A 15,410-nucleotide genomic window follows, 5' to 3' on the forward strand; every position below is an offset into this window, starting at 1 on the left:
CCACCACACATGATCAGCACAACAACAAAATCACAACAGCAAAATCAAACAAAGCAAGCAATGTAATGATAACAAACTTAACACAGCAAACTACTCAACTAGATAGCATAAGTCTAGATTAAGAGCTGGGGCATCCTCCTTCCCTGTTGTGCCAGGCTGCTGCTCCTGGCCAAAATATGAACATGTTCCCAGCACAAGTCTCGCCACACACCCTAAAAGTTCTCCACTAACACCTGACTTAACTTAACTACATAGCCTGCTCGATGACACCAAGGCAGTTGTGCCTGCTGCAACGATACCTGCACATCACCGACGAGTCGTGGTTGTAGACCTGAACCTCCAGTCCGAGTCCGGAGATGCGCACAACGACGAGGTCGCCGGGGACGATGCGGTGGCAGCGGTAGAAGTAGTTCCACCCCCGGCCAAGCACCATCTGGCCCTCGAAGTTCTGGACCTACACCCAGAATACGCACCGCTTGTTGGCTGAGAGCCTGACCACGCGGGGGAGTCGCTTGATGACCAGCCAGGTGTTCATGACCTCCACGAACTTGGGAGGGATGACGAGCATGGAGAGGTCCTCGTTGTCCTTGATCTGCTGGTAGAATCTCATCAACTCCCTAGCTCCCTCCTCGTGGCCCTGCCTCGGAGATCGTCCCCTTGAACGAGGCACGCTCATGAAGGCGATCCTGTCAGGCAGGTCCACCGTCCCAAGCCACCTGTTCATGGGGATGAAATCCTCGACGTGCTCAGCTCCGGCCACGACCTGAGCTCCTCCACCCGCCACATCCCAGTCAGTCTTCAGTATCTTGTCAGGCAACATGACAAGTATTAGTATCAAACAAAGCAAGCACGTAAACAAGCAAGCAAATGTCACTAATCAGTGGCACTGATAAGTGGCATTTTCCCAACAGCAAGTACCATTGATCAATGGCATTTTCCCAACAGCAAGTGCCACTGATCAGTGGCATGTGCTCATGGCCAAATGGCAATGATCAGTGGCACTTGGTGTTGGGCAAGAGCACTAATCTACTTGCTGTAGTGCAAATGGTACTGATCAATGACACTGATCAGTGACTTGCCCAATAGCAAGTGCCATTGATAAGTGCCATTTTGCCCAACAGCAAGTGCCATTGGGCAAATGCCACTTACCAATGACACTTGGTGTTGGGCAAGTCACTGATCAGTGGCATCTTCTTTGCTGCAACTGGCACTGACCACTGCACTATCCTAAACAAGGAAACATCTAAAAATAGCAACAGTAAGTGCCAATAGCACCCATGTGCAGCCATGCAGATTTGGGACCATCCTAAAATGGTCCTACTACATTCACAACTAATACAGCTTGGAACACCATAGTGTGATGGTGTGTCCGAACATCATAACTGCACCCTATTGGATATGATGCATACCATGATGTCTCTTATCGAATTACCACGATAGTTTATGGGTTAGGCATTAGAGACAACCACATTCACTTTAATAGGGCACCACATAATTCCGATGAGATGACACCGTATGAACTATGGTTTAGAGAAACCTAAGCTGTCATTTCTTAAAGGTTTGGGGCTGCGACGCTTATGTGAAAAAGTTTCAGGCTGATAAGCTCGAACCCAAAGCGGATAAATGCATCTTCATAGGACACCCAAAACAGTTGGGTATACCTCCTGTCTCAGATTCGAAAGCAATAAGGGATTGTTTCTGGAATCGGGTCCTTTCTCGAGGAAAAGTTTCTCTCGAAAGAATTGAGTGGGAGGATGGTGGAGACTTGATGAGGTTATTGAACCGTCGCTACAACTGGTGTGTAGCAGGGCACAGGAAGTTGTTCCTGTGACACCTACACCAATTGAAGTAGAAGCTTATGATAGTGATCATGAAACTTCGGATCAAGTCACTACCGTACTTCGTAGGGTGACAAGGATGCGTACTACTTCAGAGTGGTACGTAATCCTGTCTTGGAAGTCATGTTGCTAGACAACAATGAACCTACGAGCTATGGAGAAGCGATGGTGGGCCCGGATTCCGATAAATGGCTCGAGGCCATAAAATACGAGAGAGGATCCATGTATGAAAACAAAGTGTAGACTTTGGAAGAACTACTTGATGGTCGTAAGGCTGTTGAGTGCAGATGGATTTTAAAAGGAAGACGGACGATGATGGTAAATGTCACCATTAAAGAAAGCTCGACTTGTCGTTTAGATGTTTTCCGACAAGTTCAAGGAGTTGACTACGATGAGACTTTCTCACTCGTAGCGATGCTAAGAGTCTGTTGGAATTATATTAGCGATTACTGCTTTATTTATGAAATCTTGCAGATAGGATGTCAAAACATTGTTTCCTCAACGTTTTTTTTGAGGAAAGGTTGTATGTGATACAACCGGAAGGTTTTGTCAATCCTGAAAGATGCTAATAAATATGCAAAGCTCCAGCAATCCTTCTAAGGATTGGAGTAAGCATCTCGGAGTTGGAATGTATGCTTTGATGAGATGATCAAAGATTTTGGGTTTATACAAAGTTTATGAGAAACTTGTATTTCCAAAGAAGTGAGTGGGAGCACTATAGAATTTCTGATAAATATATGTTGTTGACATATTGTTGATCAGAAATGACGTAGAATTTCTGGAAAGCATATAGGGTTATTTGGAAAGTGTTTTTCAATGGAAAGCCTGGATTAAGCTACTTGAACATTGAGCATCAATATCTATAAGGATAGATCAAAACGCTTAAATGGTACTTTCAAATGAGCACATACCTTAACATGATCTTGAAGGTGTTCAAGATGGATCAGTCAAAGAAGGAGTTCTTGCCTGAGTTGTAAGGTATGAAGTTAAGACTTAAAGCTCGACCATGGCAGAATAGAGAGAAAGGACGAAGGTTGTCCCCTATGCTTAAGACGTAGGCTCTACAGTATGCTATGCTGTGTACCGCACCTGAAGTGTGCCTTGCCATGAGTCAGTCAAGGGGTACAAGAGTGATCCAAGAATGGATCACAGGACAGCGGTCAAAGTTATCCTTAGTAACTAGTGGACTAAGGAATTTTCTCGATTATGGAGGTGGTAAAAGAGTTCGTCGTAAAGGGTTACGCCGATGCAAACTTTGACACTAATCCAGATTATTCTGAGTAGTAAACTGGATTCGTATAGTAGAACAGTTATTTGGAATAGCTCCAAATAGAACGTGGTAGCTGCATCTAGGAGATGACATAGAGATTTGTAAAGCACACACGGATCTGAAAGGTTCAGACCCGTTGACTATAACCTCTCTCACAAGCATAACATGATCAAACCCAGAACTCATCAAGTGTTAATCACATGGTAAATGTGAACTAGATTATTGACTCTAGTAAACTCTTTGGGTGTTAGTCACATGGGGATGTGACCTTGAGTGTTAATCACATATCGATGTGAACTAGATTATTGACTCTAGTGCAAGTGGGAGACTGTTGGAAATATGCCCTAGAGGCAATAATAAATTAGTTATTATTATATTTCCTTGTTCATGATAATCGTTTATTATCCATGCTAGAATTGTATTGATAGGAAACTCAGATACATGTGTGGATACATAGACAACACCATGTCCCTAGTAAGCCTCTAGTTGACTAGCTCGTTGATCAATAGATGGTTACGGTTTCCTGACCATGGACATTGGATGTCATTGATAACGGGATCACATCATTAGGAGAATGATGTGATGGACAAGACCCAATCCTAAGCATAGCACTAGATCGTGTAGTTCGTGTGCTAAAGCTTTTCTAATGTCAAGTATCATTTCCTTAGACCATGAGATTGTGCAACTCCCGGATACCGTAGGAGTGCTTTGGGTGTGCCAAACGTCACAATGTAACTGGGTGGCTATAAAGGTACACTACGGGTATCTCCGAAAGTGTCTGTTGGGTTGGCACGAATCGAGACTGGGATTTGTCACTCCGTGTAAACGGAGAGGTATCTCTGGGCCCACTCAGTAGGACATCATCATAATGTGCACAATGTGATCAAGGAGTTGATCACGGGATGATGTGTTACGGAACGAGTAAAGAGACTTGCCGGTAACGAGATTGAACAAGGTATCGGGATACCGACGATCGAATCTCGGGCAAGTATCGTACCGCTAGACAAAGGGAATTGTATACGGGATTGATTAAGTCCTTGACATCGTGGTTCATCCAATGAGATCATCGTGGAACATGTGGGAGCCAACATGGGTATCCAGATCCTGCTGTTGGTTATTGACCGGAGAACGTCTCGGTCATGTCTGCATGTCTCCCGAACCCATAGGGTCTACACACTTAAGGTTCGATGACGCTAGGGTTATAAAGGAAGTTTGTATGTGGTTACTGAATGTTGTTCGGAGTCCCGGATGAGATCCCGGACGTCACGAGGAGTTCCGGAATGGTCCGGAGGTAAAGATTTATATATAGGAAGTCCTATTTCGGCCATCGGGACAAGTTTCGGGGTCATCGGTATTGTACCGGGACCACCGAAAGGGTCCCGGGGGGTCCACCGGGTGGGGCCACCTATCCCGGAGGGTCCCATGGGCTGAAGTGGGAAGGGATCCAGCCCAAAGTGGGCTGGGGCGCCACTTCCCCCTAGGGCCCATGCGCCTAGGGTAGGGGAAACCCTAAAGGAAGAGTCCTAGGAGGGGAAGGCACCTCCTAGGTGCGTTGGGGGGGGAGGGAATCCTCCCTTGGCCGCCACCCCAAGGCCCATCTAGGGCTGCCGCCCCTCTAGGGGTGGGAACCCTAGAGGGGGCGCACCCTCCTCCCTCTCCCCTATATATAGTGAGGCATAGGGGCTGCTCAGAACACGCGATCTGATCTCTGCCTATTGGTGCAGCCCTCCCTCTCTTTCTCCTCATATCTCGCAGTGCTTGGCGAAGCCCTGCAGGATTGCCACGCTCCTCCATCACCACCACGCCGTTGTGCTTCTGCTGGATGGAGTCTTCCTCAACCTCTCCCTCTCTCCTTGCTGGATCAAGGCGTGGGAGACATCGTCGGGCTGTACGTGTGTTGAACGCGGAGGTGCCGTCCGTTCGGCACTAGGATCTCCGGTGATTTGGATCACGACGAGTACGACTCCATCAACCCCGTTCTCTTGAACGCTTCCGCTTAGCGATCTACAAGGGTATGTAGATGCACTCTCCTTCCCCTCGTTGCTAGGTTACTCCATAGATTGATCTTGGTGATGCGTAGAAAATTTTGAATTTCTGCTATGTTCCCCAACACTATAAAGGTATACTGCGGGTATCTCCGAAAGTGTCTGTTGGGTTGACACGGATCAAGACTGGGATTTGTCACTCCGTATGACGGAGAGGTATCTCTGGGCCCACTCGGTAATGCATCATCACAATGAGCTCAAAGTGACCAAGTGTCTGGTCACGGGATCATGCATTACGGCACGAGTAAAGTGACTTGCCGGTAACGAGATTGAACGAGGTATTGGGATACCGACGATCGAATCTCGGGCAAGTAACGTACCGATTGACAAAGGGAATTGTATACGGGGTTGCTTGAATCCTCGACATCGTGGTTCATCTGATGAGATCATCGAGGAGCATGTGGGAGCCAACATGGGTATCCAGATCCCGCTGTTGGTTATTGACCGGAGAGCCATCTCGGTCATGTCTACATGTCTCCCGAACCCGTAGGGTCTACACACTTAAGGTTCGGTGACGCTAGGGTTGTAGAGATATGAATATGCAGTAACCCGAAAGTTGTTCGGAGTCCCGGATGAGATCCTGGACGTCACGAGGAGTTCCGGAATGGTCCGGAGGTGAAGAATTATATATAGGAAGTACAGTTTCGGCCATCGGGAGAGTTTCGGGGTCACCGGTATTGTACCGGGACCACCGGAAGGGTCCCGGGGGTCCACCGGGTGGGGCCACCCATCCCGGAGGTCCCCATGGGCCAAAGTGGGGAGGGGAACCAGCCCATAGTGGGCTGGTGCGCCCCCCTTGGCCCACCCCATGCGCCTAGGGTTGGGAACCCTAGGGTGGGGGGCGCCCCACCTGGCTTGGGGGGCACTCCACCCCTTGGCTGCCGCCCCCCTAGGAGATCCCATCTCCTAGGGCCGGCGCACCCCCTAGGGGGCCTATATAAAGGGGGGAGGGAGGGGGCAGCCACACCCTTGAGTCTTGGCGCCTCCCTCTCCCCTGCAACACCTCTCCCTCTCGTAGTAGAACGGCGAAGCCCTGCTGCGGTGACCCCTGCATCCACCACCACGCCGTCGTGCTACTGGATCTTCATCAACCTCTCCTTCCCCCTTGCTGGATCAAGAAGGAGGAGACGTCATGCTGACCGTACGTGTGTTGAACACGGAGGTGCCGTCCGTTCGGCGCTAGGATCTCCGGTGATTTGGATCACGTCGAGTACGACTTCCTCATCCCCGTTCTTTGAACGCTTCCGCGCGTGATCTACAAAGGTATGTAGATGCAATCCGATCACTCGTTGCTAGATGAACTCATAGATGGATCTTGGTGAAACCGTAGAATTTTTTTTGTTTTCTGCAACGTTCCCCAACAGTGGCATCATGAGCTAGGTCTATGCGTAGTTCTCTTTGCACGAGTAGAACACAATTTGTTGTGGGCGTAGATGTTGTCAACTTTCTTGCCGCTACTAGTCTTATTTTGCTTCAGCGGTATTGTGGGATGAAGCGGCCCGGACCGACGTTACACGTACTCTTACTGAGACTGGTTCCACCGACTGACATGCACTAGTTGCATAAGGTGGCTAGCGGGTGTCTGTCTCTCCCACTTTAGTTGGAGCGGATTCGATGAAAAGGGTCCTTATGAAGGGTAAATAGAAGTTGACAAATCACGTTGTGGCTTTCACGTAGGTAAGAAAACGTTCTTGCTAGAACCCTTTTGCAGCCACGTAAAACTTGCAACAACAATTAGAGGACGTCTAACTTGTTTTTGCAGCAAATGCTTTGTGATGTGATATGGCCAAAGTTGTGATGAATGATATATATGTGATGTATGAGATCATGTTCTTGTAATAGGAATCACGACTTGCATGTCGATGAGTATGACAACTGGCAGGAGCCATAGGAGTTGTCTTTATTTTTTGTATGACCTGCGTGTCATTGAGAAACTCCATGTAAATTACTTTACTTTATTGCTAAACGTGTTAGCCATAGTAGTAGAAGTAATAGTTGGCGAGAAACTTCATGGAGACACGATGATGGAGATCATGATGATGGAGATCATGGTGTCATGCCGGTGACAAGATGATCATGGAGCCCCAAGATGGAGATCAAAGGAGCTATGTGATATTGGCCATATCATGTTACTATTATTATTTGATTGCATGTGATGTTTATCATGTTTTTGCATCTTGTTTACTTAGAACGACGGTAGTAAATAAGATGATCCTCATAATAATTTCAAGAAAGTGTTTCCCCTAACTGTGCACCGTTGCGACAGTTCGTTGTTTCGAAGCACCACGTGATGATCGGGTGTGATAGATTCCAACGTTCACATACAACGGGTGTAAGACAGATTTACACATGCAAATACTTAGGTTGACTTGACAAGCCTAGCATGTACAGACATGGCCTCGGAACACAGAAGACCGAAAGGTCGAGCATGAGTCGTATAGAAGATACGATCAACATGAAGATGTTCACCGATGTTGACTAGTCCGTCTCACGTGATGATCGGACACGGCCTAGTTAACTCGAATCATGTTATACTTAGATGACGGGAGGGTTGTCTATCTGAGTGGGAGTTCATTATATAATTTGATTAGATGAACTTAATTATCATGAACTTAGTCTAAAATCTTTACAATATGTCTTGTAGATCAAATGGCCCACGTTGTCGTCAACTTCAACGCGTTCCTAGAGAAAACCAAGCTGAAAGACGATGGCAGCAATCATACGGACTGGGTCCGGAGCCTGAGGATCATCCTCATAGCTGCCAAGAAAGATTATGTCCTAGAAGCACCGCTAGGTGACGCACCCATCCCACAGAACAAAGACGTTATGAACGCTTGGCAGACACGTGCTGATGACTACTCCCTCGTTCAGTGCGGCATGCTTTATAGCTTAGAACCGGGGCTCCAAAAGCGTTTTGAGAGACACGAAGCATATGAGATGTTCGAAGAGCTGAAAATGGTTTTTCAAGCTCATGCCTGGGTCGAGAGATATGAATTCTCCGACAAGTTCTTCAGCTGTAAGATGGAGGAAAATAGTTCTGTCAGTGAGCACATAGTCACTATGTCTGGATTACATAACCTCTTAACTCAGCTGGGAGTTAATCTCCCAGATGACGCGGTCATTGACAGAATCCTTCAGTCGCTTCCACCGAGCTACAAGAGCTTTGTGATGAACTTCAATATGCAGGGGATGGAAAAGACCATTCCTGAGGTATTTTCAATGCTGAAATCAGCAGAGGTAGAAGTCAAAAAGGAACATCAAGTGTTGATGGTCAATAAAACCACCAAGTTCAAGAAAGGCAAGGGTAAAAAGAACTTCAAGAAGGACGGCAAGGGAGTTTCCGCGCCCGGTAAGCAAGCTGCCGGGAAGAAGCCAAAGAATGGACCCAAGCCCGAGACTGAGTGCTTTTATTGCAAGGGAAGTGGTCACTAGAAGTGGAACTGCCCCAAATACTTAGCGGACAAGAAGGCCGGCAACACTAAAGGTATATGTGATATACATGTAATTGATGTGTACCTTACCAGTATTCGTAGTAGCTCCTGGGTATTTGATACCGGTGCGGTTGCTCACATTTGTAACTCAAAGCAGGAGCTGCGGAATAAACGGAGACTGGCGAAGAATGAGGTGACGATGCGCGTCGGGAATGATTCCAAGGTCGATGTGATCGCCGTCGGCACGCTACCTCTACATTTACCCACGGGATTAGTTTTAAACCTCAATAATTGTTATTTAGTACCAGCTTTGAGCATGAACATTGTATCAGGATCTCGTTTAATTCGAGATGGCTACTCATTTAAATCTGAGAATAATGGTTGTTCTATTTATATGAGAGATATGTTTTATGGTCACGCTCCTATGGTGAATGGTTTATTTTTAATGAATCTCGAGCGTAATGCTACACATATTCATAGTGTGAATACCAAAAGATGTAAGGTTGATAATGATAGTCCCACATACTTGTGGCACTGCCGCCTTGGTCACATAGGTGTCAAACGCATGAAGAAGCTCCATGCAGATGGACTTTTAGAGTCTCTTGATTACGAATCATTTGACACGTGCGAACCATGCCTCATGGGTAAGATGACCAAGACTCCGTTCTCAGGAAAAATGGAGAGAGCAACCAACCTATTGGAAATCATACATACTGATGTGTGCGGTCCAATGAGTGTTGAGGCTCGTGGTGGCTATCGTTATGTTCTCACCCTCACTGATGACTTGAGTAGATATGGGTATGTCTACTTAATGAAACACAAGTCTGAAACCTTTGAAAGTTCAAGGAATTTCATAGTGAGGTTGAAAATCAACGTGACAGAAAAATCAAGTTTTTGTGATCAGATCGTGGAGGAGAATACTTGAGTCACGAATTTGGCACACACTTAAGAAAATGTGGAATAGTTTCACAACTCACGCCGCCTGGAACACCTCAGCGTAATGGTGTGTCCGAATGTCGTAATCGCACTCTATTGGATATGGTGCGATCTATGATGTGTCTTACCGATTTACCGCTGTCATTTTGGGGCTATGCTTTAGAGACTGCCGCATTCACTTTAAATAGAGCTCCATCGAAATCCGTTGAGACGACACCGTATGAATTATGGTTCGGGAAGAAGCCTAAGCTGTCGTTTCTAAAAGTTTGGGGATGCGATGCTTATGTCAAGAAACTTCAACCTGAAAAGCTCGAACCCAAGTCGGAAAAATGCGTCTTCATAGGATACCCTAAAGAAACTATTGGGTATACCTTCTACCTCAGATCCGAAGGCAAGATCTTTGTTGCCAAGAATGGATCCTTTCTAGAGAAAGAGTTTCTCTCGAAAGAAGTAAGTGGGAGGAAAGTAGAGCTTGATGAAGTACTGCCTCTTGAAGCAGAGAGTAGCGCAGCTCAGGAAAATGTTCCTGTGGTGCCTGCACCAATTAGAGAGGAAGTTAATGATGATGATCAAGATATTTCTGATGAAGCTCCTACTGAACTTCGAAGGTCCACAAGGACACGTTCCGCACCACACTGGTACGGCAACCCTGTCTTGGAAATCATGTTGTTAGACAACGGTGAACCTTCGAACTATGAAGAAGCGATGGCGGGCCCGGATTCCGACAAATGGCTGGAAGCCATGAAATCCGAGATAGGATCCGTATGAAAACGAAGTATGGACTTTGACTGACTTGCCCGATGATCGGCGAGCCATAGAAAATAAATGGATCTTTAAGAAGAAGACAGACGCGGATGGTAATGTGACCATCTATAAAGCTAGGCTTGTCGCTAAGGGTTATCGACAAGTTCAAGGGGTTGACTACGATGAGACATTCTCTCCCGTGGCAAAGCTGAAGTCCGTCCGAATCATGTTAGCAATTGCCGCATACTATGATTATGAGATATGGGAAATGGACGTCAAAACGGCATTCCTTAACGGTTATCTTAAGGAAGAACTGTATATGATGCAGCCGGAAGGTTTTGTCGATCCTAAGAATGCTGACAAGGTGTGCAAGCTCCAACGCTCGATTTATGGGCTGGTGCAAGCATCTCAGAGTTGGAACATTCGCTTTGATGAGATGATCAAAATGTTTGGGTTTATGCAGACTTATGGAGAAGCCTGCATTTACAAGAAAGTGAGTGGGAGCTCTGTAGCATTTCTCATATTATATGTAGATGACATACTTTTGATGGGAAATGATATAGAACTTTTGGACAGCATTAAGGCCTACTTGAATAAGAGTTTTTCAATGAAGGACCTTGGAGAAGCTGCTTATATATTAGGCATCAAGATCTATAGAGATAGATCAAGACGCCTCATAGGTCTTTCACAAAGCACATACCTTGATAAGATATTGAAGAAGTTCAATATGGATCAGTCTAAGAAGGGGTTCTTGCCTGTGTTGCAAGGTGTGAAATTGAGCTCAGCTCAATGTCCGACCACGGAAGAAGATATAGAAGAGATGAGTGTCATCCCCTATGCCTCAGCCATAGGTTCTATTATGTATGCCATGCTGTGTACCAGACCTGATGTAAACCTTGCCGTAAGTTTGGTAGGTAGGTACCAAAGTAATCCCGGCAAGGAACACTGGACAGCGGTCAAGAATATCCTGAAGTACCTGAAAAGGACTAAGGAAATGTTTCTCGTTTATGGAGGTGACGAAGAGCTCGTCGTAAAGGGTTACGTCGACGCTAGCTTCGACACAGATCTGGATGACTCTAAGTCACAAACCGGATACGTGTATATTTTGAATGGTGGGGCAGTAAGCTGGTGTAGTTGCAAGCAAAGCGTTGTGGCGGGATCTACATGTGAAGCGGAGTACATGGCAGTCTCAGAGGCAGCACACGAAGCAGTCTGGGTGAAGGAGTTCATTACCGACCTAGGAGTCATACCCAATGCGTCGGGCCCGATGACTCTCTTCTGTGACAACACTGGAGCTATTGCCCTTGCCAAGGAGCCCAGGTTTCACAGGAAGACCAGGCATATCAAGCGTCGCTTCAACTCCATTCGTGAAAGTGTTCAAAATGGAGACATAGAGATTTGTAAAGCACATACGGACCTGAATGTAGCAGATCCGTTGACTAAACCTCTCCCTAGAGCAAAACATGATCAACACCAGAATTCCATGGGTGTTCGATTCATCACAATGTAACTAGATTATTGACTCTAGTGCAAGTGGGAGACTGTTGGAAATATGCCCTAGAGGCAATAATAAAAGGATTATTATTATATTTCCTTGTTCATGATAATTGTCTATTATTCATGCTATAATTTTATTATCCGGAAATCGTAATACATGTGTGAATACATAGACCACAATGTGTCCCTAATGAGCCTCTAGTTGACTAGCTCGTTGATCAACAGATAGTCATGGTTCCCTGGCTATGGACATGGGGATGTCATTGATAACGGGATCACATCATTAGGAGAATGATGTGATGGACAAGACCCAATCCTAAACATAGCACAAGATCGTATAGTTCGTTTGCTAGAGTTTTTCCAATGTCAAGTATCTTTTCCTTAGACCATGAGATCGTGTCACTCCCGGATACCGTAGGAGTGCTTTGGGTGTACCAAACGTCACAATGTAACTGGGTGACTATAAAGGTATACTGCGGGTATCTCCGAAAGTGTCTGTTGGGTTGACACGGATCAAGACTGGGATTTGTCACTCCGTATGACGGAGAGGTATCTCTGGGCCCACACGGTAATGCATCATCACAATGAGCTCAAAGTGACCAAGTGTTTGGTCACGGGATCATGCATTGCGGTACGAGTAAAGTGACTTGCCGGTAACGAGATTGAACGAGGTATTGGGATACCGACGATCGAATCTCGGGCAAGTAACGTACCGATTGACAAAGGGAATTGTATACGGGGTTGCTTGAATCCTCGACATCGTGGTTCATCCGATGAGATCATCGAGGAGCATATGGGAGCCAACATGGGTATCCAGATCCCGCTGTTGGTTATTGACCGGAGAGCCATCTCGGTCATGTCTACATGTCTCCCGAACCCGTAGGGTCTACACACTTAAGGTTCGGTGACGCTAGGGTTGTAGAGATATGAATATGCAGTAACCCGAAAGTTGTTCGGAGTCTCAGATGAGATCCTGGATGTCATGAGGAGTTCCGGAATGGTCCGGAGGTGAAGAATTATATATAGGAAGTACAGTTTCGGCCATCGGGAGAGTTTTGGGGGTCACCGGTATTGTACCGGGACCACCGGAAGGGTCCCGGGGGTCCATCGGGTGGGGCCACCCATCCCGGAGGGCCCCATGGGCCAAAGTGGGGAGGGGAACCAGCCCATAGTGGGCTGGTGCGCCCACCTTGGCCCACCCCATGCGCCTAGGGTTGGGAACCCTAGGGTGGGGGGGGCGCCCCACCTGGCTTGGGGGGCACTCCACCCCTTGGTCGCCGCCCCCCCTAGGAGATCCCATCTCCTAGGGCCGGCGCACCCCCTAGGGGGCCTATATAAAGGGGGGGGGGGAGGGAGGGGGCAGCCGCACCCTTGAGTCTTGGCGCCTCCCTCTCCCCTGCAACACCTCTCCCTCTCGTAGTAGAACGGCGAAGCCCTGCTGCGGTGACCCCTGCATCCACCACCACGCCGTCGTGCTGCTGGATCTTCATCAACCTCTCCTTCCCCCTTGCTGGATCAAGAAGGAGGAGACGTCACGCTGACCATACGTGTGTTGAACGCGGAGGTGTCGTCCGTTCGGCGCTAGGATCTCCGGTGATTTGGATCAGTCGAGTACGACTTCCTCATCCCCGTTCTTTGAACGCTTCCGCGCGTGATCTACAAAGGTATGTAGATGCAATCTGACCACTCGTTGCTAGATGAACTCATAGATGGATCTTGGTGAAACCGTAGAATTTTTTTTGTTTTATGCAACATTCCCCAACATTTATGCTTTCCAAGAATTCTATATCATTTCCCATCAACAGTATGTCATCCACATACAATATGAGAAATGCTATAGAGCTCCCACTCACTTTTTTGTAAATGCAGGATTCTCCATAAGTCTGCGTAAACCCAAATGCTTTGATCATCTCATCAAAACGAATGTTCCAACTCCGAGATGCTTGCACCAGCCCATAAATCAAGCGTTGGTGCTTGCACACCTCGTCAGCATTGTTAGGATCGACAAAACCTTCCGGCTGCATCATATACAATTCTTCCTTAAGGAAACCATTAAGGAATGCTGTTTTGACGTCCATTTGCCATATCTCATAATCATAGAATGCGGCAATTGCTAACATGATTCGGACGGACTTCAGCTTTGCTACGGGTGAGAAAGTCTCATCGTAGTCAACCCCTTGAACTTGTCGATAACCCTTAGCAACAAGCCGGGATTTATAGATGGTTACGTTACCATCCGCGTCTGTCTTCTTCTTAAAGATCCATTTATTTTCTATGGCTCGCCGATCATCGGGCAAGTCAGTCAAAGTCCATACTTCATTTTCATACATGGATCCTATCTCGGATTTCATGGCTTCCAGCCATTTGTCGGAATCCAGGCCCGCCATCGCTTCTTCTTAGTTCGAAGGTTCACCGTTGTCTAACAACATGATTTCCAAGACAGGGTTGCCGTACCACTCTGGTGCGGAACGTGTCCTTGTGGACCTACGAAGTTCAGTAACAACTTGATCTGAAGTTTCATGATCATCATCATCAACTTCCTCTCTAGTCGGTGCAGGCACCTCAGGAACATTTTCTTGAGCTGCGCCACTTACCGGTTCAAGAGGTAATACTTCATCAAGTTCTACTTTCCTCCCACTTATTTCTTTCGAGAGAAACTCTTTCTCTAGAAAGGACCCATTCTTGGCAACAAAGATCTTGCCTTCGGATCTGAGGTAGAAGGTATACCCAATAGTTTCTTTAGGGTATCCTATGAAGACGCATTTTTCTGATTTGGGTTCGAGCTTTTCAGGTTGAAGTTTCTTGACATAAGCATCGCATCCCCAAAATTTTAGAAACGACAGCTTAGGTTTCTTCCCAAACCATAATTCATACGGTGTCGTCTCAACGGATTTCGACGGAGCCCTATTTAAAGTGAATGCGGCAGTCCCAAAAGCATAGCCCCAAAATGACAGCGATAGATCGGTAAGAGACATCATAGATCGCACCATATCCAATAGAGTGAGATTACGATGTTCGGACACACCATTACGCTGAGGTGTTCCAGGCGGCGTGAGTTGTGAAACTATTCCACATTTCCTTAAGTGTGTGCGAAATTCGTGACTCAAGTATTCTCCCCCATGATCTGATCGCAAGAACTTGATTTTCCTGTCACATTGATTCTCAACCTCACTCTGAAATTCCTTGAACTTTTCAAAGGTCTCAGACTTGTGTTTCATTAAGTAGACATACCCATATCTATTCAAGTCATCAGTGCGGGTGAGAACATAACGATAGCCACCGCGAGCCTCAACACTCATTGGACCGCACACATCAGTATGTATGATTTCCAATAAGTTGGTCGCTCGCTCCATTGTTCCTGAGAACGGAGTCTTGGTCATTTTACCCATGAGGTATGGTTCGCACGTGTCAAATGATTCGTAATCAAGAGACTCCAAAAGTCCATCTGCATGGAGCTTCTTCATGCGTTTGACACCTATGTGACCAAGGCGGCAGTGCCACAAGTATGTGGGAGTATCATTATCAACCTTACATCTTTTGGTATTCACACTATGAATATGTGTAACATTACGCTCGAGATTCATTAAGAATAAACCATTCACCAACGGAGCATGACCATAAAACATATCTCTCATATAAATAGAACAAC

This window comes from Triticum urartu, chromosome 6A (assembly GCF_056163025.1).
Source record: "Triticum urartu cultivar PI428250 chromosome 6A, HENAU_Tu73, whole genome shotgun sequence".
Taxonomy (NCBI): domain Eukaryota; kingdom Viridiplantae; phylum Streptophyta; class Magnoliopsida; order Poales; family Poaceae; genus Triticum; species Triticum urartu.